We start from the raw sequence: 26,359 nt of genomic DNA, 5'->3' as shown, positions 1-26,359 counted from the left end.
TATCTTGAAATTCAAATAGTAATTCACAAACATAACTATTGCTTAGTTTGGAATTTTTGACAATCTAACAGTCTCATCTGCCTTACATGCGTATATTTTATTAAGACTTCTGGTCTTTTATAAGGATTCTAACCAATTCTCATTTTCATACTTATAATTATTACTCATTGTGTGAACAAACTATATTATCTATTTTTAACCTTATTATATGAACTTTTCAAACTATGCAAGCAGTTTAGCCCTCTCCCATAGTGACTTATACATGAACTACTCTCTTTCTCTCCAAAATTATTAGTCTGTAAATGAAAGGAGGAAAAAAAAAAAAGAGTGATGGAAAACTTCATTTCAGACTACATTTGTTCATTAATTGTTTGTTTAACTCTATTTGTCTGGTTGGGTTGATAACTGTGTCACATGATTTTTTTCTTCATGACTGGAAGTTAAAGCTGAGTCACAAAGCTAGTGACTAACAGAGATCACTCTCATTTCTGTTATCTAGTCACAAAAGCAGTTGACTTTTTAGTCCCAAATACTTTCAGAATAATCTGGCAACTGTCAATGTTCTCAGACAAGAGACTGTGATTGAGAATGAGTTAGACTGTCCAAGTCCACTCATATGTAGAGATATTCAGTGTTACATAGATATGCTACAGACAGAGTTTTCAAAAGGTAGCTTTCCCATCTCACCTGTTTCACCACCAGTAACATAAAAGTGCCACTTGATGACATGCTCATATATTGAGAAGTGACTTAAATTATAGACGCAAGTCGTGTTTGCAGAAGCAAATCCTGCAGGAAAGAATCTACATAAATTTAGCTCTAAATCCGTTGTGCCTATGCTTTTGAAAGTGGAACTCTCCTGGGAAGTTGGTCCTGAATGATTTTCTGTTAATTACGTGTTAATTAACCTTTCTACCTACAGTCACATGGTGATTGTTTTTCTCAAGTAAATATTCCAGCAGAAGCTCTTAATGAGTACCTAAGGATGTCATGTATATCAGGAAAAAGATCATAATCAGTGTGAATGAGAGCACCGGCTCTTCTGGCACTATGGATCCTTTAGGAAGGTTGTTTAAAATTTGATTGCCAGCAGTGTAAGTTGCATTTTTTTAATATATATTTGTGGCTCTGCCCTCACAAATCTATGATTCATGACAGGAATGCAGCTTGGATCTCCTGCAATGTAAGCAGCTGCAGATACTTCAAATACTTGGGTACATGTGATCCAGCAGCTTGCTATAAATTTGCCCCTAAAAATAAAGTAACAAGTGATTGAACAGTGATAGGAATTAAACACGGCAGTGAGTGAATGGCATGCACAAGTCCTTACCTCAGAACCTTTTATTAAGGCAATTGCTATAATTATAACCCAAACGAAAAAAGAAGCACCATAGAATACTATCATTGAACAAACTTGCTGCAAGATTCCTTTAAAGGTTTTTTTTATACTGTTGGACACTGAAAAAAGGTATTTGCTGGTATGCAATGTCATGAGGCATGATATGTATGTTGTTACATCATCTGAGAGTCAACTGCATTTCCACTTTCCACTTTCCACAAGTTACTGAACTAGTTTAGTATCAAGTTTCCCCCAGGATTTTACCATGTGAATAAAATAGTCAGGCAACAAGCTTAAACTTTTTGAGAGTGAAGCAATATTTTGCTATATTATTTCCTTGGAGACAACAGAAAATAAACAGATTTGGCTATGTCTCTGATGATTGAAAGTCCCAATTTTCATGTCCTTTTGTATCTGGATTTCTTATGGTTTTTCCCTTCACTTTAATACAGAAGCTATCTGTATTTGATAATCCACATAGAACGAAACAGTATGTCAGCATCTCTCTGAACTGTTACTTCCATTTCATCTCACTTTTCTATACAATTTAATATAAAGTGTGGGAGAATATAGAAAATTTCAGAAGAGAAATTTCATGGTCAAATCATGAAATTTGCTTCCATTAACAAATTGCATACTTGCTAGCTGGGAACTTAGTTGGGAGTTTCAGTTTAGAGGACAAAGAATGAAAGAGAATTGGAATTAACTATTCTGTAAACTCCTTTTCTAGAAGCAAGATTTTTTGTTTTGTTTTGTTTGTTTGTTTGTTTTTCCCACTAAGAGAATCATCAGAGGAGCCGTATAGCCTCCTGCCTACGTTTCGCCTTCTCCAGGCTGTCTGTTTCTGCTAGCAAGAACAAACATATGGAACCTGCTGCATACTTGCAACTTGAATATTTGCTTATTAGACTTACATACTTGCATATTAGACCCAGATTTTTCAGGTGCATCTGAATGCCTATTCTTGTTGTGTGAGGTAGCTAAACATGAACTCCTAACTTCTGTCTAAAGGTTGGGCATTTGTTCTGAGCTGGTCTTCCAGTCTCCCACTTGATCAAAAAAAAGTTGAGGATACATCCAGAAGGCACAACTAGTATATTGGATGTTGAGTCAGGGAGAAATGCCAAAGGAAAAGCAGACTGAATGTTTAAGAATGATGCTAAATACTGAAGTTTTTACTGAGGTATTTATAACTCAGTTCTTATATGACAAAACTAATTCTGGGGTTGATATGTTTAAAAACATATTTGCCTTGATACAGCATGTCCAATTTCATGTTTTTGTGTTTTTTGTTTGTTTGTTTGTTTGTTTTTTTCCCTGAAGCTCTGCTTTTATCTCAGTATAATCTATGTATTACTGCATAGTAGTAGTATTGCAGTACTTCAAATAAATGTAATACCATTTTTACTGTGAAACACACTATTTGTGTTTCTCCATCAAGTGTGCTTTGCATCTCCCTCTAAATATAAAAGGACAGAGGAAAAACCCCAGTGTTTATTTTTCTCCTCAATTCTGCACTAGCTGTTTAATATGCTTCTTATGAATCACCATTATGAAAGGATTCCACTTTTAAAAGGAAGCTTATGAGGATATAGGTAAGCGTGAGTGTGGTCTTTTCAGAAGAATGTTTGATTGAAGACCTGTTTTTGGACACAAGGTAAGGAAAAAGATCACTTAACCTCACTTGAATAAGTGCAGATTAAAGGTTAAAAGCTTTAAAGCTTTAAAATGCATTAGCAACAGAACAGTAAATACAATCCATGGAGACATGAAGGAATTAGCAAAACAAATGTTAAACTAAGAAATGCACTCTAAAATCACTGGAATCTCCACACTAAGTCTGAATGCAGAGCACATTTAAATGTTTCCCTGGTTGTTTTTAAATTGTCTTTGTATTCCTTATATTAGCTCTAATGGAGAGGATACTAAACCTTGCCATGAATTATGCAAGCAAGATTTATGTAGATCTTTCCATGTTTTAGCCTCCCTGGAGTTTTGGTGTTTTAAAATATGATTTTTATCATATGCCTCCTTTAACCTATTGCATATTGGCTGGTTTTATACTGCTGATGTATCAATAATGTAGTCATAACCCAGTTCAAAAAATTCTTGTACATTACTTGGTGAAACAAAGCTACAGTCATTAGTGATGCAACCATATTATATTGTAGACATAATATAATTTTTATGAGTACAACATACGCTTAATAGCAGTATTTGATGTTGATATCTCTATTTTAAATTTTATCATGGATACCTTCAACAAATAGATTGGTTCTCTGTTTACCTTGCATAAGTCAATAAACTGATTCTTACAGCTCAGTAAAACCCACATGCTGGACACTGAAAATGCAACTGCTTCCCCAAGGAAGAGGGATGATCCCAGGCAGAACACATTGTACCTATCTAATTTTAAGCTGTGTATCAACAGGAAGTATTTACCTGAGAAAGGCTGAACAAAAGATAAAAATGTAGTTTTTAACTGTTTAATCACAGAAATGTACAGAAGCATCTGAAATTCCAACAGGACTACCAAATCAAGACCTGGCAGACTCTAACCAAGGCAGACAAAAAATCAATGCCTCTACTTGATGTATTGCACACAGGGTCAAATCTTACTGAAGGTGGGGGGTCTTAGCTGTGAGAGAAGTCTTGTGCTTGTAGATGCAGCAGATTCAGCATCGCCTCCTAGGGAGTGAAAACCTGTCCCCACTGGTCAATTGCGAAATTTTCATCCACTTAATTCAAATGAGAGCTCAGTGTATATGTGAGAATACAGTGATGAGAACATTCAAAGTTTTTAAAAAACAAATTATATTAAATATCCTGTGAGTGTAATTATAACAAATGATATCTAAAATTGTGGGATATTAGCAATATGTTGTAAATTTCTCCCAGTATGAACAACACCTTTCTAAGATTTGGCTTTTAAAAGGTTCCAGTTAATATATAACAAATTACTTTCATTGCAGAAGGTTCAGATATGAGAGCTTCTTAAGAGTGACTGAACTTATTTTGAACTTTTATTTTCATTTAAACTCTCCATTAAGGAATTTGGGAGGGTAAGCAGGGGAGAAAGGCATTTGTTTAGATTCTGTTTTTAATAAAGTTTTAACACTTTGATATCACTCTCTGATTAGATTTGGCATCCCACATTCCAAAGTGAAGAGAGGTTATTTGTTCCTTCTCTTCTCTGCCCAACACATCTTACTTATGTCTTTTAAGCAGAGCCTCTGAATCAGCCCTATTATTGTCATTAACAGCAGAGTTTTCTGCAGAGCAACATTCCTTGCTGTGGCTCCTCCTCCTCCACTCAATAAGGGATTATCCTATAAACCAGTCTAATAACCTTATTTCCAACTTGGGGGTGGAGGGGGAATACCATATTCTCTGCACTCATGATAAGAACATAGTGTGTTTGAAGCTTGCCCTGAAAGAATGGATTTTCATGGTGTTTATCAAGTTACTTTGTAAAACAACTACGGATGGGTTTCATCTGCAATGTAGATTTCTCCATTTAAGCAAGTCCTGTTTCCTTTTATAGTCAATAGATATCAATAGACACTCTGAGTGTGTGATTCATCCCATCTCAAGATAGACGTCTAAATTAGGTCAGGTGACTCACTCTCTGGAAGTATTTATTGACTATAAAGGGAATCTGAATGACTAACTCGAAGATTTTTAGAGATTTTTAGTGAGACAAATTTCATTCTTCATGCTTTGTATCTTCTGACACATAGTCATGACACTTCTGCTCCTTTAGCAGTTACTGTCACCGTATTTACACACAGATGTGTCAGAGAGCTTACCATTTTCCATCTCTCCTGTGAAACCCAGTCTCCAGCTTTCATTTCAGTTCTTACCACCTAGAAGGATAGCTCTCATGCCTTGTTGATCTACTTTCCCTTGAACCCTCAATGATTTACATTATCCTTCCTTCCTTGTCTATCTTCACCCAGAACTTCAGCCCTGGAGTCAAATTTAAGTTAACATTTTCATGCCTTCTTCCTCAGGCATGTTATTCTTTTTTTATCTCCAACTCAAATAAAGAAAACTGAGCACAATCTACTAGTTCTTTGTTTAATGTTATGAAATGTTATAGAAATAGAATGTTCCATAAAACTGAAACATAATTAATAATAAATAATCCATATATATATATATATATATATATTTGCTTTACATTAGGAGTTTTCATTGGATATTACAGTGCTTACAGTAAATCCCTCCATATGTGGCTTTCTAGCTATGTTGATATGGTCCTACCTCCCTCTCTCACTCCACTGTTATTCAGCAGGGAAATCCCACTGGAGCTTGTATTTTTATTTTCAAAAATAAATAATAGGTTTGAAATTTGGCCAAAGTCTTCTTCCAGTAGTGAGTGAGAGTTGCTGACTGAGAGTCTCTATCTCTCATGTGGTCACATAAATTAGGGTCCTGATCAATGATGACAAGCATTCTGCTAGCTAGACAAACATTAATCTGGTTAACTCCCCTTCTTCCCACTCCTTCCTGACACAGAGGAAGAAGTGCCTTTGGATAAAGTTTGAGATGTGTAGGTTGATTTTTTTTTTGCTATAATGAGGCAAGGGAGCTCCAAACACCTTTGTGAATTTATGAAAATTCCAAGCAGGAAACAAACAAGCTACGTAAAGTATGAAAGGCTCCTTTCTTGCTTTTTTTTTCCTTTACAAGAGAAAATTAATACATTTTATTGTTTATGATCTCTTGAAAAAGAGATCATAGTTTTTGATGTCTTGAAAAATAATTGTTTTCATACAGTCACACAAATGCTTCAATCTGAAAGTCTGAGATTCTTGATTCTTTTAATATAACTTCCATTAAATTCATTTTGGGTTCACTAATATGAATAAAATAAACACATAAAGTCTGTATTGACAGTTCTGTACTCTTTTCAGGTCCTGACTTAGCAATGCCTCTGAGTGTTTCACTATGTCACCAGACACCTAAGCTCAGGTTTGTGGTGCTTGCCACACTGCAGTGAGCAATGCAGATCCATGCACTATGCCCCCAGAGTTTTACTGCAAAACCCAGCTGGAAGGATTGAAGAAGAGCTCTCCTGATTTTCTAGATCCAAACAATTAAAATCCTAAAGATTTATTTTTTTTTCCTGTAGAAAATAAAGTCATTTAAGTAATGAAGTGAATTTTCATATTTAGGATTAGATTCCTGTGCTTTTGTTTGTATTTGGTAGCAGTTCCCTCAGCTACTTAACTGATGGAGTTATTCAGGGCACATTCCTCATATTAAATATAAAGATGTACAACCTGAAGACAGTTTGTTGTAACTTATAATGCAGAGAGAGCACTGGGAAGTAAAATCTCCTGAAGTCCTTTATTAATCACGCATGAGTGTTTGCAATTGCTTTGCTCACTTTAGGGGTTCCATAAACTCCTTATCAGGGGCTCCATACAGCTATACTTTTCATTATCCATTTAAATCACAAAGTGATGCTGGTACTTTGTAAAAGGCTGAAATCCAAGGAGTTGTATTCTTCAGCCTACCCCATTTGTCAAATATTTCTCTTTGACCTGAGTTTATAAGTGCCTTTTCACTGAGCGGAAACTTTTGATTTTATTTTTTTATTTTTTTATGCTGAGGGAATGTTTTGAATATTCCATATACAGTTGACTTCAGAAAAGAAAGACTATTGTTTTTGATCCAGAAAGAGTTTATATAAGGGATAAGGAAGGGAAAATATTCTTGAAAATACAACCCCCTCCTCAAAGTTGTGTATCTTGGAGCAGAGGAAACACAATCAGGATCTTCTGTTTTGATTAACCAAAAGGAAAAAAAAAAAAGGAAAAGAGAAAGCTCATAGTATTTGTCAAATTGTCATAGTTTATAAGGGATATTATGCAAAACTGAGAGTCACCACCACCAGATGTTGTTTTTACACAGGAATTTTGTAGACATAATATTTTTAAAAATGTAAGGTACAAGGTTCTCTACATTTCAAAATTATTTAGATTTGAATTAAGCCATGCAAATAAAACAACAAAAGAAACAAACAAACAAAAATCAACTCAACAACGAAACTACAAACAAACCACAAGCACCCACATCTTTCCATTCTTCCACTCTCAAATATTGCCAATTATATTTGCTCTGTTTCCTTTTCCTCTTTTATCAAAACTAAGACATTGCAGTCAAATTGATCCTAATGCTGAACATCCTATGTGGCCTGTGAATAAATTTTTGCAATAATGACCTTCTTTATTGGGTTGTTCTGGGCGATTTTTATCTGCTTGTAGCTTTCATTGAATTCCCTAGGCACAGGAGACTACCGTCTGTTCTCAAAACACCAAACCTAAGCCCCTGAACAAGCCCATTGCCATCTCAGTTGTGAGAAAAACAAACTGTGAATTCTATAGCTTATGACACAAATAGTTTCTCTTTTATCCAATAACTGAAGTGTTATAGCTAAGGTTATTTTTTTCCCAGAAAAAGGGAAGGAGCTGTAATCATCACATTTTTCTTATAAAAAGAGTAATCACACTACCAACATCACCACTACCACCAACTGCTGCCGTATCTCAAGAGAAAGTGACATCTTTGTATATGAAACCTGAAAATTAATATCTAAAAGCCCACACTCATTCTCTTCCCATTTACAGGTGTGCCAAAGCTTCAAATATCCCTTTGGTTAGGACCTTTAGATTCCTGCTTACTTCAAAATTCTGCAGTTATTTACAAACATGGAAAGTACCTCAGTGTTGATGGATTTGAGCAGTTTGCTGTTTGTTGTTCATTCTTTGCTCAGGTCACAATCAAACCTCAACCCATAGACATTTTCAAGTGTGTTACGTAGCATCAAATCCCCTTATGGATACTACAGGGGTTGCTGCTTTCTTCTCACTCCTTTATGGAGAAGACAGAGATGCAATTCTGGGTGCATCTGCATCAGCTATTTACCACTCTGGAGAAGTCACTGATTCAGTGCAAATTTGTCTTGTGTTTGCAATAGGAGTCATGCAGCACACACAATTCCTCACCTCTTCCTACTTTTTTGGGGGAGAGAGACATAGAAACATAAAATCATAGGATAATTTGGGCAGGATGTGACTGCTGGAAGTCCTCTGGTTCAATCACCTCCTGAAAGCAGGATCAACTTTGAAGTAATGATATATTTCTCAGAGCCTTGTTCAGTCACCTTCTGAGGTGATCTAGCAGGCCTTTAAGTTATTCCTTCTCTGCATTAGAATTTCCACTTAATAATATCCACATATTTCCATAATCTCTTCGTCAATCAATTACCAAATTAAAAATAGGACCATTTAACCCTTTATATTATTTATAATTCTCTTACTTCAATTTATTTCAAGTAAAAAACAAATGTTTTTTATCTTCCTTTGTCCTGCTCAAATGAAATTGCTGCCAATTTCTGATTATTATATTTTGAACTCCAGAACACCTATCAATAGATTGTAAATGTAATTAACTATTTATAGTAATAACTATGAAGATTTTTCTATTGAAAGCCCAGCTTTTGAAATTGTCCATCATCCACTTTAATAAAAAAATAAATAAACCAGTTTTAGTGGTTCCATGTATTAAGTCATATCCAAATTGTAACTTCCATACTTGTGGGATGCAGCTTTATTAATCTGGACAAGATCAGTGTATGAAAATGCTGCATATCTCTCATAACAATGTAGTATATGGACAGCCAGTCTGAATATGAACATAGACCCTTCTGCCACAGTATCCTGTCACAGACAGTGGCCAACAAACAAACAAACAAAAACCAACCAACCAACCAACCAACCAAAAAAAAAAAAAAAAAAACCATGAAAGAAAACTGTAAAGTGGGGTAGTCATTTGTGTTAACAGACAGGATAAAGGTCCTTTGGAAACTTCTGGAAAGTACCATGCTTTTTATTTGATAAGTACAGGCATTGTGAAAGTTATTGGGCAAGAAGGTTGGAAAAATAGACAAAAGAGAGGTAAAAAGAAAGAATACTTCATTTATTTTAGGTGTTGCAGTTGGGAAGGACCACATTGATTCTAACAGGGCAAAACCAAGTGTGATTATGGATTATTCTGATAAGTCCCACTTCCTTTTTCCTTTCTGAAAAAGATCTCCCTCACTTGAGCTCTTCTTTACTTAGTATGCAGTGTTCTGAACTGCTGCTTGATGATCAACCTCTTTCTTATGTGGAAAGTGCATTTTAAGAGTTTTTTTGTTTGTTTGTTTGTTTGTTTTTGTTTTCTTTTTTTTTTTTCTTCTTGTCATTATATTTATGACTTTTATACATACTTCACCTGAGTGGATTTTGCAGAAGTACTCTGCTAACAACTAACAAAAGAGCTTCACATTGGGATGTCCCCATAGCACTGGATGACTCTGTTAATAACATAACATGAAGTTAAATTTACAGGTAGAGTTTGCAAGGAGCTTAGTCCCTCTTTGCAGTTGCCTACTTGGTAGCTTCTGGCAGTGGACATGAGGAGGTGCTTGCTGCACTTACTGGATGCATCTGCATCAGCTATATACCACTCTGGAGATGTCACTGATTCAGTGCATATTTGTCTTGTGTCTGCAATAGGAGTCATGCAGCATACACATGAGAGCACCCCATGGTCAGTGTGGGTGCAAGGTACCTCCAAAAGGGGAAAGCATGTCTTCCCCATGTCCTCCAGCAGTTGGCATTCTGCACAAGCACGTGATTCCATTGGTAACCTCAAAGCAGCCTGGGCTGGCTATGCAGAAACACACTTTGCATTGCTTACTAGCTACAGATGTGTCATTTCAATATCTTTGCATATATATATATATACACCCTCTTCAAGAGCATACATCAGTTACTACTTAAGTCAATGAGATACACCGGTCCCAAATTACTAATAACTGAAGTTTTTTCACAGTCATTCACAACAGTTCAAGAATGAGTGGAGCACACACTTTCTAAGCAATACTTTAATTAACCCTTACTTTATTTATTATTTAAATAATTTATTATTATATGCTTAAGATAAATACATTTTTCATGTCCCATGGAATAAGTGTCTCATTCAAAAACCAAACTGACTAAAATGGCTAATTGCATCTTTGCATACCACAAGTGCACATTTCTGGGGTTAAAAAAAAATCTAAACACCTTTGATATACATTTAGATTAATGACGAGCAAGTACTACTTTGCTTAGGAAAAAAACAAAAAACAAAAAGCAAACTATTTTGATGTGACTAGAAAATTCTTAATTAGAGAGAGAAGCCAGCTTTTGTATTTCTTACAGCATTTGTATTTCTTACAGCATTTGCTTTTCATGGATTCTTTCCCAGTAGCTTGGTTTTAGATTTATGGGATACTTAATATCTTTGCTTTACATTCCAGAAATGGAAAACAGATATTAAACAGAGATTAAGATATCAAAAACAATTCTTTTTTTTTTTTTTTTTTTTTTTTTTTTGCATAAACAGTTATAGTCAAGAATTTGGTACAAATTGCAGCTGACTGCAGTAGAGTTTTAGAGTATTTATTTTTTTTAATTCCTTTGAAGTCTACAGATTTATAAGTGATACCTTGATTGGGCCAGGGACTCTATCAATGTACCCTAATAAATTCTTATTTAGTAAGCTAATCCTCATTGACATTATTTAGTATCACAGTTCTATTGGACTCATGATAATTCTACAAAGCCACTGAGCTTCTTTATGGAAGGGATAGCTGAAACAGCAAAGCTTTTCAGCCAAAGTAAGGCCAAGTCCCCAATTACCAAGTTGGTAGTGTATGATGGAAGGCTTAGCTGGGTTCTGAGTATGTCTGAAGTGCACAATGTGCTGTATGATGCAGATACCCATGTTTTAAGCACTGTATCCATGCTAACATCCTTCTGCTGCTGTCAGTGCTGTCAATGTTCTCAGAGCACGCACAGGTATCACTGGCCTTTGCTGTTTTGTATTATGAAGACATGCCTCAGGGGCAGAGGGATTAGAGTAACACATCTGTGTATGAGTGTGAGAAATACCACAGGGAGACAAAGAAGATACAGAAAACCAGAAAAGCTGCCAGAAGCAGCACCGGGAGTGGGGCTCGGTGATGAACTTCTTGGGACAAGGCTGGCAAAAGCAGCTCAGGATGGGGTGCAAAAAACTTCTCCCTTGTCCAAGTGTAGGAAATATCAGCCTGTGCATTTGCAGTAAACAGGAGTGAAACATGAATATGTAAAAAAAGTGGCTGTGCCCATCATCAGTTCTTCATCAAACATAAAAAGTGCCAAAATTTCCAAAATTGTCTAATCAAACATTTTGAAACAGAAATGGGAGGGTGCCAACAAAGAGAAGTTACTCTGTTAGTTCAGCTTATGCTATATCCTGCTAGTTGCATTTTTGGAGATTTTTGCCAAAGAAAATGCTACCAATCTACCAATTACTTCTGACTGAACTACTTATTTAAATTTTTAGCTAGCCCTCACAATGGAGTTACTCTTTTCACTTCCTCATTTTGACACCTGCTTTAGAAGGAATTAATTGAATAGAGGATGGTGGAATAAAGCATGCACACCATGCTGATTAGATCTGTACTCAGCCCTGTAACACTGTGTTTGTTCTGTTAATTAATCTTGCTGTAAAATAAATCAGTGTGCATGTCTTCCCTCTTCAGGCCTGTGTGCATTCCGTGATGCCATGCCTGTCTCCTGACAGTGGTCTGGTAGCATCATGAGAAGTTTTTGAGGAGTTGGATAATCTTCACCTGGAAGCCTATCTGGATAGCCAGAGCAACTTGGTTTGGATATGCTAGGGTTACAAGTGATGCCAGAGCATCTCCAGACCTTCACATCTACATGGCCACTGGAGTGAAATCTCCTGAAGTGTGATGGAGTGATCAGAGAGAGAGAGAATAATCTCTGACTGCCTTGTCTACCTGTGCAAAGAGCTATCCACCAAATTACCTCCACACAATTTGCTTTTGGTCATCATCAGCTAGACGTTCAAAGGGCACAGGACTAGAGACACTGTGCATATGGGGCTAAACACAAACGTTAATAAATTATTGATCATTATTGGATGTCTCCCTTCCAGATGACCCAGTTGTTATATTGTCCAGAAGACCAGTGTCCCTTGCAGAAACTGCTTTTGGAAACAGATCTATGGTGCTTATGACTTAACAGCACTGTGAGACTTATTGGTAGATCTATTAAAAAGGAAAGTGAAATCCTTTTCTTTAAAGAAACAGTTTTTGCTTTTGGAAATGGAAAGAAAGAGGGGTTCAATGTCAATGATTGTATGAGAAATCCAAATTATGGCAAAGAGGGACATTTCAGACATTTTCTTCCCTCCAGACTCAATGACTCAGTTGAAGAAAGCTATGTTCTGGACTCCTGCCTCCAGTTCCTCAGTTACTTCTTTCCTTCTGCAGGCCTCAAAGAGAGAGATTTGTCTCTTCTTCCATGGGAGCCAGGTGGCATTTGTCTTACTGACCATTAATCACCTAAAAATTAAAGATCAAATCTAAATAATTTATCTTGGCTTTCTGCAGTCAATGGAAAGAATGAGATGCCTATAAAGGGCAGCTCATCCCATCTACCTTAGACAGTTATTATAGAATAAGATGAATTGCTGCTTCCTCATTGACTTCCCCAGACAGAAGTGAGGTGACAAGTTTAGATAAGACAATTCTCTTTAAGATGGCAAAAATAAGGAGAGGAATCTTACCTCACCAGAATCATGGCCTAGAGCAACCATATATTTTCTTAAAAAATGTCTCCTCAGTTTTCTGTGACATTATTTGTTTCTGTTCTTGGTATAAGTCAGATAATGTCAGAATCACTGGTATCCTAACTGTTAGCTAATTCAGCAATGTAGGATGAACATATAGTGGGGTTTCATGATCAGCAGAACACATTCTTCATATTAATATCTTTTTAGTATGACTTTTCTGTAGTCTTCTGTTTAACTAGTATAGCAATTTAGAAATACATGCCTTGAAAATATATTTGTTGTTGTTATTCAGTGTTTCCCTCACAGATCTGATATAATTCAAATATGTATGTGCACGTATATGTGTGTAAAAATATACCTGCATAAAGAATAAACAAGATGTGAATGAGTGCCTTCTGCAAGTGCTTTGCAATGTTCCCAGTAGAAGTCATCACTGCCCCATCTTGCGCAAGCACTAATATGAGCTGAAATGATAAAGGTTAACGATTTCTTGCCATAAAAAAAAAAAAAAAAAAAAAAAAGAGAGAGAGAGAGATAGCAAAAGCCTCTTTTCTTCAAGTGATCTTTATTAATAAGAACTTACACACTTTTTGAGTTGGGGTGTTGCAGGAATAATGACTGAGAATGGAATAAGGAGCAGTTTTGTTTCTGAGCAGTTAGAAGTACAGCCAGACAGAGGAAAAGCTATTCCATGGAAAAGGCTGGCTCCAGTTTCTGATGTTAAAATTGCCATTAATTCCCCATTTCAAGATCTGCAATGTCAAAAGGACAGAGCTTCCTAGAAGTGAATATCTAACAGCACAGCTAATGTGTATTGCTTTGCTCTTTGTGATGCCTGCCAGGTTTTCAACAATACTTGAAAGGCCAAGCAGGTTTTTTAGATTAAGCAGGGCCAAGATAAGGTTTGGAAATTCCATCATTTTCTTCAAGTACTTTTTTTTTTTTTTTTTTTTTTTTTTTTTTTTTAACATCTGCTTAAGTGGATGGTTGACTTGAGGGTGCTTTTCTAACATGAGGTTTTCGTAGTGGCATCCATATAGGATTAGGATTTGAGAAGCTTTCATGAGCATTACAGCAAAAGATAGATTGGAGAGAAATCCCCACTCACATTTCCCTGGGCAGCACATTATATATTATTGAATGACTCATGCTTTCTAAACAGGATTACTGTTAATTGTAATTAATCAGCTTCCATCACCTTTGGGTAAGAGCTCTGTCAAGCCTGCAAAACTGTATCTTGTGAATATGTATTCAGGGACATTTCAAATGTTCATTATTGATCCAGGGGCTGTTAAGAGCTAATCTTTACATATTTAGGCATAATAATGGCTTGTGATGTAATTCTATACACAGGAATCTTTGCATGATGGCATGTGCTATCCAGGAACTCCTCACAATATGGATTTTTATGATATATTTTAAAAGCTTACATACAATTATTTCCACTTCAGTGAATGTGCATAGGTTACATTTGTGATGAAGGATGGAAGACAAAAAAAACACACACATTTTCCATAAGAGACCGAGAGGTCAGTGACTCATCCTGGAATATTCTACAGATGAATTAAAATTCCTCTGCTTAAAAATATGTAAAATGACATCTCCTTCCAGTTACATAGCTATGCACAGACCAGATTAGTTTTCTTCTCTTTCAATTGCCAAGTTTTGTACAGCACAGCATAGCACCTCCCCACACATTACTAATAAACAGAATTTAATCTACACACTATAGGAACTCTGGGAAAGATCCTATATTTAGGCTGTATACCACTTTCCATTACAAAAGATTCTTGTGACCTTTTTATGAGAAGCTATAATGCCTCCTTTGTATATAGTAGACTTTGACTTTTGGCAAGGGAAATAAATGCCTTTTCTGGGGAACCAGCTCATATATGCTACTAACATTTCCTGCTTTCCTCCCATTTGAGCTTCTCAGGAATATATTGGCTGCTTGGCAGAACAATAACAACCTACACAGCCAACCTAACGCTGGGGTGATGCCACCAGTGATGCAGCATCAGACAGAGCTACACCGGGAATGCCTGAGAGCTGCCAGTGGGAAGGGAGCCAGGCTGCAGTCCAACCAGTTAACCACAGTGCACTTACCCTTCCTGTAGCCCATCCTCCTGCCAGGAATCCCACATGGGCAGGCATGCCTGCAGCTCCGAAGTGGAAGAAGCCTAACACTAGAGGTTATTCATTTTCATGGATTTTCAACCAATTTGGAACATTTTGTACTTGCCGATGGCAGTTATTAAAATGTAACCTAACAAAAATTCACGAGGCAGATTCTCAAATGTGTAAAACCACAGCCACTGATTTACATGAAGGAGAAAATGACCCAAATTATTTAAAGACATTCAGGTATGCTTTGTCACTTGACTGAGAAATTTAGTTACTCTGGAAAGAATATTGTTTAAGACTAATGCAACAATAATCTGCAATTAATTCACTGCTACGTAATGAAGCAATAAAACTATATGACTGTGTGTGTATTCATACATCTGAATCCTCTGCAAGTAATGTTAATGTACTGTGCATTTACATATAGCTTCCCAACCAACGATCTCACTGTCCTTTACGTGTCTGAATTGGAGTAATCTAACAATAGCTTTGGGAGGTAGGCCAGTTTTGTTATCCTAAAATTATAGGTGAGGAAACAGAAGCACCAACAGTTCAAGTGACTTGCACAGGGTCCAAGCCAGGAACAGGAGCCAGGAAACAATGTACCTTTGATTTAAGGTGGGTGTGCCTCCAACTGATTACAATTCGTGTTGCACCTGCCTACGCCTGGGGTGCTTGGCTCCACGTTTTCTGATCCTGACTGGGGCGAAACCACAAGACCATTCTTCAGTATTTGAATGATAAAGAACAGCAAGAGGAAGGATTTTCTGGTGGTTAAGGTGCTAGCCAAAGTCTTCACAAGACCTAGGTCCGACACTCTTCTGCAACACAGTTCCTGGCAGAAGTCCTCAAGAGGATGCAGGTGCCTCAGCTGGGAGTGGGCCTAAGCGGCAAACTTGTAGAGTCCTAAGTACCTAAGCAGTACTGACAATCTAGAATAGCCTCATAGACAAATGTCTATAGCTCCATATTTTTCAGTCTGTCCCAGAGTCATTAGAGAGGAGATCTACTTCCCTCCCACCTCCTTCTGGGTTCCCCCTGTCCCTCTGGATGCTGTGGCTCCTGTGTCACTCATGTCTGTCAGTGCATGGAATATATGTTCAGAATGGGCACTATGTAATTCCAGGCGTAGCATGGTTTGAATGTCTGGCAGCAATTTGCTAGAAGGCAAAGATATGTGTGTGAAGGAAAAAGGGAGGAGACATTACATTTACTCATTTTTTATTTTTTTTTAGTTACTGAAGAAAGTGTTATTTGCTAATTAGCAGCACAGTTCTCTGCCGTATTTCGCAACTTCTCTGTATTTACTTTCATGATATCTTCCTTGAATCATAACCTAATGCTTTACTATACATTAACTTCATGGTGTGGTTCCTTCCTGTGCTTTCCTTCAGTAAAGCAGATGAGTGGAAAAAAACCCACAACATTATTCTCAAATCCATATGAGATAGATTAGGTGCTTAACCCAGTAATTATGGTAAAGCTTTAAGTATAGGCATCATGGAAAAGCTAATGAGAAGTTTGGATATATTCATTGTTCCAGTGAGATTTGATCTCCATCTGAATGGGAGCTTGGCTTTGGATCTCTTTTGGTTTTGGAATCCGCTGAAATTCCTGAAAATTTCAAATGAGTACAGATTTGAATCTTTGGGTTTGACCCACCCTCAGCAGTGATGCTAATTTCATGTTCCAGGCTGCACTTCAATTCAGTATAGAAAAATGAGTATTTGTGACTGAGAGAGAGGAAATTATGGTATCAAAGGCCACTGAAACCTGTCCATTGTCTTTACAGTCAAATACATTTAAAAGAAAAAAGTAGTCACAGATGTAAATGTTCAAAAATGCATTCTTACATAGAAAAGAGCCATTGTAAAACTTAGTCTTTACAGTTTGTAGCAGCTTGGTTTCCTTTGGTGCAATGAAAATTTGAAGAAAAAAGAGATTACTGGTTTACTTTCACTTTTGAGAAGTAAAACAAACAAACAAGCAAAATACTGGTTCTGTTTTGATTTAACATTTTGCATGTTTGAGAGTTCAGTATTAACTTTTACGAAAATTATTCACATCCGAATATACTAGGATTTCTATGACATATACTGACAGATGATCCTTTAGGAGTATCTGTATCGTACAGTGTTAGAAAAGTTCTGGCTCTGTGCAGGGTGAAATAAGTGACAGAATCTGGCTATATTATACATAATGCTTCTAGTATACAGAGTTGCCACATGGCAACTACAGGTGTTTACTATATGGGATTTATGTAAGTATGTAAGACATAAATGCACCAGAACAGAGTTCTTTCAAAATAGGTACTGAAGTCATGGAAGCCATTCCTGAATGTACTTTGCTGCAGGATGAGTATAAATAGATCAAAACATCCACGCAATGAAATTCTTTGCAGAGGATGAACTACATGTGCAAGGTGCTATAAGATGCTGAAATATGACTGTTTCAGCATGCATGTATATTTGCAGTATAAATCCTTGGAGTACATAACAAGTGTCAGTCTTTTTTATTTTAAGACTTCAAAACATTTTATATAACGTGTTTACACTGTAATTCCAGTAAGGTAATAATCAGAAAAAGAACACCATGAACATTACACATAAATCATATTTAAAATGCACTTATTCAATAAGCTGTACATGTATGTAAGTTCCACAGAGCAGTAATTGTTTGCATTTGCCTCTCAGCCCAATGACTGAGTATTTTGCTATCCTGTTTTTTATCATTTTGTGTTAATTATCACATTGTGTTGCAGCATGGAGGGGAAAGACATACTGATACTGAGACCTTTGCTTTGGAAGTGAAGTGCTATGGGAAAGGATTTCTTGAGGAGGCCTCCAGTATTTCACAGAGGTGCACTTAGAAATGTACAGCTTTGACAGATACTTCTAGTGGTGCTCTCTACCAGACATAGACATTCAATACAGCCCTCAGTTTGGGTAACAACCAGCTAGTGCACATAGGTGCGTATATGGAGAACAGGAGGTTTGGCCTGTCTGGGTTTTGTGGGTACTGTTTAGTAAACTCTTAGTAAATCCTGAGCCTCCTTTGTCAAAATTAACACAAATGATTAAAAAATATAGTATTGATTTTTACATCTAGCCTGGAAGAAGAAATAATGGTACATGCTTTCAAATACAGAAATCACAAGGTATGGATTTAAGACACAAAGGACAATACAAAATAGCTTGTATTTAGCTGATGACAAAGTTTTGGAAGATTTCGCCCCTCACCCTGGATATTTAACATACAATGAGAAATGCAAGGTTGTGTATTAGTGTAATGCTAACAACACGATTTTTGTTAATGAGTTCTGTCTGTCATTCCCTCATGGATATGTTTCCATTGTATGCCTCATTGTGACTAAAGAATACTCATTTTATTTGTCTGTTGCATAGGTCTGATGAAAGCCACATATGCTGTACAGTTAGGCCAGCTGTTACAAGGGAATATTTAAGATAGCCTGTGGCACTTTGTGTTTTTCTGGAAGAATTTCATGCAAGCCAACATGTGTCAATACTATAAATTGTTTCCATATACGTTAGGAGGATTCTTGAAAAATTAGGGACCTTCTTCTGGGAGACCCTGAAACTGAGGAAGATGCCAGGAGAAGAAATCAGAAGAGTGAAAGGAAAAAGACCAAAAGACCTTATCTTCCTGAAGTGACTAATGTTTAGCTGTCAAGGAGTTAGGCCCAAATGTGTAGACCTTCTCTATAATGACAGCTTTGCTAGTATTTAGGTGAGAAAAATTATGAAAATTTAATTTGACTGTGTGGCTGGCAAAATCCTGGAAAAATTATGTTCCAGAGTCTTCTGTGTGTCTCATTGATGTCCTGACTTATAGCAGTATTTATAGAGTGATAAAGAGGTAGAGAGCAAAGCAAAAAAATCTAAAGTGAAAATCATCTATAACAACTCATTGAACTCCTAATGCCTTCTGCCTGTCCCCCTGCTTGGGAATCTTCCTTCTAAAAGCTGCTGCATCAGGTCGTGCACATGTCCAGCTATTTTTAGGCTCGCAACAGGCTGTTTACTGAGGATTTGAAGTCTGGCAATCCAGATACTCTAGACACAGTTGGAATGCTCTTGCTCACACACTCGCTCCTCTCCACAACTTACACTTGGAATTAAAACTGCGATGTGGCTCTGTCATTCAAACTTTACTGTGTCTGGCATTGGGTATCAAAAAAAAAAAAATCTTGATGAAATACAGCACTATGGTTTTAATTTCAACAACTTAATGCAAAAAAATATTAATGGACTACTTATCAGTCTGTAGGCAAGCAAAAAAGTTTTGGTGATCTTCCATTTAAAGTTTTGGTTCAGTCAAGAATCAAGATTTTTTATTCTTATTATTTATTTTATAGCCTCTTTTCCTTTTAAAATAATATTTCAGCCATTCAGATTCATTATTGAGCAAGCACTTCATGAAAATTCCTGTTCCCTCTCTCCTCAAGCATGGATTTCAGTAAATTTCTTATTCTCTATTACATGTAATATTATACCTATTCACATGATCAGTACATATGAACTGAGAAGATCAACATAAGACATTTTAAGTTCTGAGGTACTTTTCACCATTATAGCTTTACTACCATTTAAAAAGAAATATATTCCCAGTAATTCTGAAAATTCTTTAAAATAAACTGCAAATTATCTATAACATTAAATGTAAAAAAATAGTTGTTCACAGCATTATAGCACTTGCATTTTTTATAGCTTACATTTATTGTCATTTTTTACAAGTTATCAAAATAGATGTTTTATATCTATATATATATATAGATATATATTAACTTTTCAACATTTCCATGCTATGGAAGTATGATTTTATAGCAAAATATTAAGAAAAATAAGTTTTTAATTCAAATAAGTAACTATTTAGAAAAGCAGACAAGGTTGAATGCTTTCTTCATTCTGTAGCTCTAATTTCTCTTTTTCTATCAATGTATTTCTATAAATGCAATGTTTACTTAAATTTGCTCGTTTAGTGTAGTCTGCATATGGCTTTTTTGTAGGTGTAATTTGGTTCACCAATCATAGAAGAATGACCAAAGACTAGAATAAAACAAAAAAATTTGATGCGCATTGTTCTTGTATCTTTCACCCAGAAACACAAAACAGTCACAATGTTATTATTACTTGTCAAATCCTCTTCCTTGAATTCTGTCATCACTGTGTGATATAAGTTATAAGCTGGAAGTAAATTGAAGGTTAATGTTGGTTTTAGAGGGAACTGAGGAACATGTTTATGTATTTGGTTTCAAAATGCTGAAATTTGAAGCCTGAAACCTTAAAGAGAGGTCAACGGGAATTTAACATCTGCATGTCTCTGAGTATCTGGTCTTTGGTGCTAAAAAAAAATAATAAAAAAAATAAAAAAAAATAAACCAACCAACCAACCAAAAAAAAAAAAAAAAAAACCCAAAACCAAAAACAAAAAGCTTTTGGAGCTTTTTATTCCAAATGTAGGCCTGAGGCCACTGTCCTCATTTACAAATAGCCCCATCTCCCTTAATGCCTTAACGTTTTAATGTTGGTCTCTTAACAGGGGCTGTGACTCCTCACCACCTGTGATATTAAAGCTAATTATGCACTGTGGATGCTTGAATATAAGTTTAAGGTCCACCTGCACTTGCTACTGCTTGAAAATGTTGGTATTTTTACTCTGTTTCTGATCTACCATGTCAGTCAGAAGTAGGATGGGAGCACATGTTCTTTGCTTTGTTTCCCCTCCAACTTGAACTCTGTGTTGTGAAACACAATCAGTCTGGCCGTGGTCTACACAGCTGAGCTCTCCTTCAACGCAGGAGCATTCCTCTGAAGGCAACAAGAGTTTAAGATGATGTAAGGGGGTTTCTGACCCCCTGCAGATAATACTGGCTGACAAAATGAGGACTGAGAAGTGCTCTTACCTTTTCTGACCTTCCACAAAGCCAAGAGGAAAAGTCTGCTGGACCAAAGTCTCTACTAGGAGGACAATAATAGGTTTGCAATTAATAATAATTGCAAGCACTTGTGCAATATTGCTATCTCATATACTCTTGCTGAGTACAGAGGACCTCTTGGTATACAGTGTATAATGTAAAGTAGCATCTTGTGACAGAGCTTCTGCTCTGTCCTTACCACAAATTCCTCACTATAACTTATTGCCTTGTGTAACTTCATACAATGACTTGAGCTTGTGCAGCTTCGATCTGTGGCTCCTTCCCCAGGTACTGATAGCAACCATGCCATTATAGCACATAATACGGCATGAGCTAACTACCCAAGTATTTTGTCAGCTTTTTGATCAGCCTTTGCACCTTGCCCCAAGTTCTCTGTTGCCACAGCTACATTGATAGCTTTGCCTGAGCTAATGAGCAGCTCTGGCATGTTTACCTGAGCTTTAGCCCCCGAGAGATATCCTCTGTGCATCTGTCAGTGCTCTCTTCCTCACTTTATGTGTACTGTGCAGAGTCTCTGGCAGGTGAGCAGATCAGCTAGGTGGTGTTAGAAGAAGGAAAGGTGACAGTCTTTGTCCCTGGTGGTAGGACTATGGGTGCTATAAGCACTCGCTCTGCAAAGTTACTCTGGCCAATTTTTTGCTGGTTTGTGTTTCCCAATGTGGACTTCAGGACCAAAAGGACAGTCTCAGTCATGTGCCTTTGTAGATAAAGCAGAGCAGAAGCCTAGCTTTAAGTGCTCCTGGAGGACCAAGGAACCTCATTAGGCTAAAGTTAGCCTATCTGTGTACTGCTTTTATAACCCCATGCAAAGGTCCCATGGTTAGATACCATCCAGTCCTCATAGCTTTACCTGGAACAGTCCTTTGCTATTCCCTGCTTCTCTTGACAGTCGCATTATGTGTGCTCAGAAGGAGCATTCACAGCTCAGACATGAAAGCGTGTTCTTATCAATTAATCCTTTCAACAATTTCAAATGGCTACATAAGCAGAGCTATGGTTATCAGATATCTAAATGAGGGAAGGTACTATCTCCCCATGACAGGGCCCATGGGATCTTACATGTGCACTGATTAGTGAATGTAGGGATGCTTGAAATACCGGTGAGATTCCCCATGCAGTACCGTAAATGCCAGTGCAATTGCCACAACACCTGTCTCAAATGCTTCTCGGGAAAGGATCTAGACTATCCCCAACAGAGAAGAGTGAGAATTAAATTGTTTCATATAGAGAGGCTAGACCTATAACCCTGGATATGTGTACATGTATGACCCTGTCAGTATAGCTGTCATTTTCTTGGACACTGTGATTTCATCTGCCAGATATCCAGAGAAAAGGGGAGCAGACAAGGAGAAAAGGAAGGGCTGAGACAGTCTTAGTGTCACTTTCTTCTTGGCACAGTTGATCCTGCACCAGGGTGTTCAACTGCTACAGGTACAGAAGTCCCTCAGAAATATTTGTGGGTCAGCACAAATATTTATGTTAGTGACTCCCAGCCTGCAGGCAAGGAGTTGGAAGTCCCTGTCTGCATAAAAGGGGATCATACTTTGCTCCTGGGAAAAAGCAGCAGCAGAAACTTAGTGCTCTGTGAATTCTACTGGAAGGCACTATAGTATTCTCCAGAGGTGTTAACAACATATGGAACCAATATAAATTTGTTCTTCATTTTCTGTGCTCCTCATTCAGCATTGCACTGGAGTTTCTGAGGTGGGATTGATAAATCTATCATTACACCATAACATGATAGATCTATCATTTTGTTGTAACAGATACCCCATATGGGTTTTGGTACCCTGTACAGATCCTTAAAAATGCAATGCAGTTCACATTAACAGCAAAACAATAACCTTTATCCTGCAGGTATCTAACCAAACTTGTTTCATCTCCATGCTATGCCAACAGTATCTTGTCTTCTGGGAGTATTATTTCAGCTGCAGCACCACAGAGCAGGGAAAGAGATAATCCTTGAGGTAAACACTTGTCAAGCCTTTTAAGAGTTTATAGGTCAGAAAAAACTCTGTCAGTCTAAAACAAGGAAGCAGTGATTACAGGTCTACATGGAGGAAATGCCAGAATTAATAAGGAGTCTGCTCCACCTCTAAAAAATCACCAGCTTAGTTCTGGGAGGTCATAGGAGCAAGTTATTTCTAGTCATATGAAGCTTCTGTGAGGAATGTGCTGTTGCTCTTTCTTACCTTGAGGACACAGAGCAATGGTGTTTCTCATAATTGGCTGGAGAAAGGCAGCAGCTCTAGAAAGCTTTCACAGCTCTCTAAAAGTCACCACCTCCTGAATAGGAGGCTTGGTGGGGGAACTCATCAATGTGTATGAACACCTAAAGGGAGGGTCCAATGAGTCTGGAGCCAGGGTCTTTTTGGTGCTGCCCAGGGCCAGGACCAGAGGCAATGGCATAAAATGGAGCACCAAAGGCTCTCTCTGAACACCAGGAACACTTTGCTGTGCAGGTGACTGAAGACTGGCACAGGCTGTCCAGAGAGGTTGTAGAATCTCCTCCATGGAGATCCTCAAAAGCCACTTTGATACGGTCTTGGGCAACCAGCTCTGTGTGTCCCTGCTGGACCAGATGGGCTCCAAAGGTCCCTGTCAGCCTCAGCCATACTGTGATTCTTCACTGCATTTATGTGAGGAAAAACTGGACAAATGCAGAATTCAGGACCTGTATATCTCATGTTAATCCAAAACACGATGCTACCTAGATCTGAGGTCAATTATCCTACCTTTTTTCCTTGCGAAATTTAGACTGGTGGCAGGCTACCCACTCCTAGGTGTCATCAAGTAATTTTCATTCTGAAGAGTGTCCTGCTGAAGATGCTGACAAGCTGTTTCACTTGTCTGTTGAGCTTTCCCAGACAGCTAGGACTGTGTCAGAGAAGTTCAGGGTAAAAAAGATGCCTTCTTTTGCCTCAATAGCTCAGACTCACCACCACATCTTCTGAATGTGCTAAATAAGCACTGCCAGGCACTAGTAAAATAGGCTCTGGCCTTTCTGAGTTATTATAGGCTGGTAGAGAGAAAGTCAGACTGTTGCTAATGAGTACTATTAATATCTCCTTTTGTGAGAACAAGTCATCTAATACCCTGAAGCTAGAGGCAGTTAGGTTCTTGCTTGAGAGACCATATCATATTATCATTTTCATCTGGCAAGCGTATACAAAGAACTAGAATGAAAATGGAGAATTAATTATACATTTTCATTGCAGTTCTTAATCTCATTAAAACTTTTGCAGATGGGACTGAACTGTGTGGCAACCTTAGTTATTTGTTTTTCATTAATGGAGACCAGACCCTCAAATCCAAACCTCTCTGGAAGAAGGCACAGAATGGTACGGGCTTCCTGGACTGCTGTACATGGGTTTGGGGTGCAGGAGATGGAGGTGTCCACCTTGGTACAGTGCTCATGTGGGATTTGTTCCCCCTTCCTAGTTGGGTTTTATGTTTGCCAGGCTACTGTCTCTCAGTGTGAGTTTCTTCTGTATTTATCCCACAACATTTACATTTTAAGGGCAAAATCTGGTTACGTGACTGTTTTGGAAATGTGGTTAAATGGGTGGCAGGAGTCTGGTGCTCTTAAGTTTTGAAAGAAGTAGAATCTACATGCTTTCATGTAGCTGAAGGTTTCTTTTCCTTGCTTTTTAGCCTTGATTTGGTTATGCTGCATATGTAGCAGCCCTATGAACTTCACAAGCAAGATTTCCGTGTATTAATTATAACAACATTTTATTTCCTGGATATTAATATTAAATTCTTAAAATGTCATGTGCATGCCAAACACTTAAAATTCAAGATGTGGGCCATTTAAGAAAGCATTCTCTTATCATGTTACAGGAATCGTGCTTTTTCTCTAAGGCAAACAGTTATCACTGGAGTCATTTACAAGTAGATTTTTTCAGTTTCCTTAATCAAGCTTTTTAATATACATGCAAATTGTAGCAGCACAATGTTTGGATACACAAGGGCAAGAAATGAGTGTTTTCTAGATACTGTGTGAGCATTGTTAAAGATTTATAAATACAAGCAGGAATACACAATAAATAAATAAATAAATAATAAATAATAAAACAAGCAAAAAAAAAAACACACAAACAAATGTCACTTATAAACTGAGTTAGGATTTGAAACCTCTTTCAAAGACAAGGTAAAAGTGAAGACTAAAAACATTGAAGAACTGGGTATTGAACAATGGTATCAAACATCTCCAAAAAAAGGACATTTTGTAATTTCTTGTTTTGAATCTTACTGTGGGTGTAATCCTGGCTCTGCTGCAGTCAATGGGAGTTTTGGCATTGACTTCAATAGGCCTGTGTTTCATCCTGTATTTTTAGGATAATTCTTCTAAGGGATTTATGAGATATAATTTTAAATCATAACAGAAAACACCCACTAAGGAAGCTACTAAATATTTTTTCGGGAACAACAAATAATTTTAAGATGGGAGAAACTTGAGATACTCTTCCAACTGATTTTCAGTTGCTCTTCTTGTTTAATGCAGCTTAACTTTTATATCATGGCAGGACAAAAAAAAAAAAAAAAAAAAAAACACATGTAAATATGCATGATGGAGAATTTGCTCTTATGAGACTTCTAGAAAAGTTGCAGGATCCAATTTTTTAGTGTTAACTCCATGAACTTTAATGAACTTGATACCCTTGGCTATTAGATAAGAACCACATTACATCTCACCATTAGTCAGCCAAGATAATTAATGGTTGAAACTGCTGTAATAAAAAATGATATTAATCAAACCTGCCACGGTCTGTTTATTGTTGTGAAGCAACTCATGTATGACAGGTTGACAGAAAAATATGGAAGAAACAGAAATGCTATTCATGCACATTGTTTGTTTCGGTGAGTGACATTTTACACTGGTTAACACCATTTGACATAAAGCAGGTAGCCATATGTTTTCAAAGGTCTGCTTCAACATCTACAGCAGACAAATAAGGGCCTTTATGCTGACTTCCGTGTGCTTTGAAGTCACTAATGAGTATGTTTTTGAATAACATATAGTGTGAAATCTCAGATGAAGCAGTAAATAGATTAGCATTAGGGTGGCTATTTTCCATTCTTCCTCCTTCCCTCTACTTCCTATTTTTGTGGTTTTCTGATGTTACGTCTTGTCTGTGATTACAGTATAAGCTCTTTGAGACAGAAATACTGTCTGCTTACGTACACACATATGTGTGTCTGTGAGACTGTGTTGCTGTGTGTAATGTCTCAGCTATTCTGGGCCCTTTGCA

This window comes from Aythya fuligula, chromosome 1 (genome assembly GCF_009819795.1).
Source record: "Aythya fuligula isolate bAytFul2 chromosome 1, bAytFul2.pri, whole genome shotgun sequence".
NCBI classification, from domain to species: domain Eukaryota; kingdom Metazoa; phylum Chordata; class Aves; order Anseriformes; family Anatidae; genus Aythya; species Aythya fuligula.
Note: the sequence above shows the minus strand (reverse complement) of the source record.